We start from the raw sequence: 3,507 nt of genomic DNA, 5'->3' as shown, positions 1-3,507 counted from the left end.
TCTCCATGCATAATAATGGCATGGAATTTTAAACCAATTTTAATTATGGAATGATTTGAGATGTCTTACAATGCCATAATTGTAAAAAAGAAAAAAAAAAACTATGGGAAGTGACTTCTGTGTATCTAGCTAGTATATAAAAATCATCTTTGAATTTTTTTAGATATTTTATATTTTTTATACATCCATGCAAATATGGAAGATCATGAAACTGTCATAAAATAAGCATCAAAATATAAGCTAAAAAGCGGGGGGAAACGCGGCACACATTTTATAACCAAGATCATCTTTAAGCTCAAAGCCAAACATGCAAATTCTAACATTTTCCCTAAATCTGCTACATAACCAGGAGTCTTTTGGAAAGACTAAAAATAAGCAAAATGTGAAAAAGAAACAATTCTAAATTCCTCATGCGATAGCCAGATTCAGAAGAACCCCAAGAAATTTAAATGCAGCTAATGAGTGTACAGTGCACAATCCAAGAGAATTAAAGATCCTTACCCTTCCGATGAAGGGTACCAATGTAGTTCTTCTTCCTATCTGAAACTATATCCCTGTTGCCTGGTTAAGGTCTTGCATTTTTAAGAGGCTGTGGCAGGTGCTTGCAATATGCACATTGAGGTTTAATTTCCATCTGGGTGAACAAGAAGTCAGCTGCCTGGGGCTGAGGCATATTTGCTGTGAACACAGGTAAATTTGTTTAAAGTACTCTAAGTGTCAAGAGAATAAGGGCTTAGTTGGGTGAAGAGAGAGCACAAAAAAACTCACCAGGATTAGAAATGATGGGTTAGGCAAATACTCTTTACAGCACTTGATATTTGCAATATGGAAATGAAATGAAGATCAGAAAAACTGCCTCATGGACTTCTTAAAATTTAGTATCTCCTCAACTTCCTTTACACCAAAACATCTAAGTTACATTTCTACGTAGCTTGAGTGTACTGAGTTTCATATCACCATGAGATTTTTTTTTTTTAACTCTATAGATGGGGTTTTGTGAAAACAAGTACTGCTTTGAAGGGAGCTGTTGTGTGGTGAATGTCACTACCGTAAGAGAGACTCTGAGAAAATGAGTGAGGAGTCCATTTTGTGAACAAACCTGTTTTGCTGAAGGAGTTACCAAAGTTCAGCATGTGTAACTGCAGTTTGATGAGTCACGACTTTAAAATTTGCCCCAAAGTGTTGAAGAAGGGGAGGGAGATTTGTCAGGGGGAGAGCATAGTCCTGTCAGAAGGTAAGTAATGGCAAGATAATATCATTCCATTGCTTGGAATAACTGTATTTTTCACTAATAGGTAGTTCAGTGGTAACGTGGCAGAGGCTTAAAACGGAAACCTGAACTCTTAAAAAAAAAAAAAAAGAAATTTTTTTCAAATGACTCATTTCTCTTCCAGGAGAAGTGGTAGAAAAGTCACATTTTTCCCCTTGGGAGGCCACTCAAAACAGCTTAAAGCACTTACGTCTTAAAGAAACCAAAGTGCTTCATGAATTACAGTAAAGTTATTTCAGCTATCTGAACACATTATGTTTTATTTCTGCTGGCTTCGTGGAGACTTAGAAAAGACATTAAGACTGATGTGTGGGGCTAGTCATTCTCTGACTTGGAGCTTCTCTCTGTTGGAATCCTATTCAGATTTTCAGACCCAACTTAACAGCCAGTCCTCTACAGCGCAACTTTAAGTCTCTATAGAAAGGAGTGGTGGCTTCTCTGGAAAGCAAACAGCACATTGGCTGGATCTTGAATACAGAATCATTTCATTTGAATTTTCAGTATGCCTGTTTTTAATATCGTCTCTCTCCTCTCCTAGACTACGTTTTTCAAGATGAATTCTTACTCATACCATAATTGTCCGGAGGGCTTTGCGCATTTTAGGAGCACACACACAAAATTTAAAACATATACTCAGTTATTTGGCAAAATGATTCAAATCTATCCGGTCACAGGTTAGGTCTCAAAAAAAAAAAAAAAGTTAGCAATCACATGTATTAGCTGCTCTTTCAGTCAGGGGGAATTTGATTAAAAATACTACCAAAATTTACCACCTTCACAGGACTTAAAGCTAAACACACAAGTTGCACTATGTTAGAGACTCTGTCCTGGGAAGGACGCTTACCATTCTTTGCTGTGTGGAATTTCTGAATAGTCTACTCACAAATAGTGCAGATTTTGACATTGTACTTTTGCCTCATAAGGTGATTTCAGTCAGCAGATTATACTCTTTTAAGCATAGCCAATATCTTCCATAGACAAACAAACAAGCAAAAAGAAAAAAGAGAAAGAAAAAAAATGAGAAGTTTGATAACCTAAGTCAATAATAGTTAACCTATGAAGGCATCAAAATTCAATTCTCTGCCCCTTGTGGACATGCTATGAAGAAATCACATCTACCCCTCCATGATGTCCGTCACAAAAGGATCCTGAGAAAACAAGACCTTAAGAAATCATTATTAGCATTGTGTCCAAGGTTGAAAGTCACATTCAGGAGGAGTACCTTGTCCTCCATGGGCCAATAAAAGCAGGAGTGGGGTGCCTGGGTGGCTCAGTCAGTTAAGTATCATATGCCTTCAGCTCAAATCATGATCCCAGAGCCATGGGTTCAAGAACCACGTTGGGCTCCCTTCCCGGTAGGGAGTCTGCTTCTCCCTCTCCATCTGTCCCTTCCCCTGCTCAATCAAATAAATAAATAAAATCTTTAAGGAGGAGCAATTACAAGAGAAGGGATCGGAAGACAAATCAACGAAAGTCAGCTGTAGCAGCTCTCCATAGCAGAGGGGCAAGAGGCCAGACTGTTCCAATCCAGTGTAAAGGGCCAGAGAGATAGGAATAAGGAATTACTAATACGTATTGAGCTCTTGCAGTAACGGCACGCAGGCTTTAGTAGGGAGGAGGGTTCAAGACACAGAGGGAAGATCTTAGCAAGGTAAGCACTGTGGGATCCTTAGCAACTCCAAGGGAAAATAGCATTAGGAGCAAGGGACACTTTTCAGCTAGCTTGTATCATTTTACTATTTAATGAACCTCTCCTTAAATATGAATAAATTCTTAATATATAATAACCTCACCTTAATATAACTAATACTGTCAATTTGTGTTTGGGATTAGTTAGGATTGCTAGCTCAGAAGCTGAACCCCAGCAAGGTTAGTCAGAAAGAGGAATGTGTACGAGAAAGATACTAGGGTATCTTGTCAACTCAAGCATAGATCTGGCCCTCAGACTCTTAGAAGTAGGAATTAGGGTGCGATTAGAAGTTTCTTTCTTTCTCTTATCTCTGTATTAATCAGAGTAGCTCTTCTCCTAATAGAAGGAAACTTGACAGTTCTTGTCGTTCACACTTCTGGATGCTAGAGAAGCATTGTTTCTTCTCCTGTTTAGGAAGGAAAATCCTGGAAAAGTGTCTGATTGGCATAGCTTGGATGAGTAGCCCATGCGTAAATTGCCCACTGTGGACAGAGAGTTGATGTGCTGTGACTGGAAGGCCCTACTAGGGCTTGTTGGTTGTTTTATC

This window comes from Lontra canadensis, unplaced genomic scaffold (genome assembly GCF_010015895.1).
Source record: "Lontra canadensis isolate GAN:19392208 unplaced genomic scaffold, GSC_riverotter_1.0 scaffold31, whole genome shotgun sequence".
NCBI lineage: Eukaryota > Metazoa > Chordata > Mammalia > Carnivora > Mustelidae > Lontra > Lontra canadensis.
Note: the sequence above shows the minus strand (reverse complement) of the source record.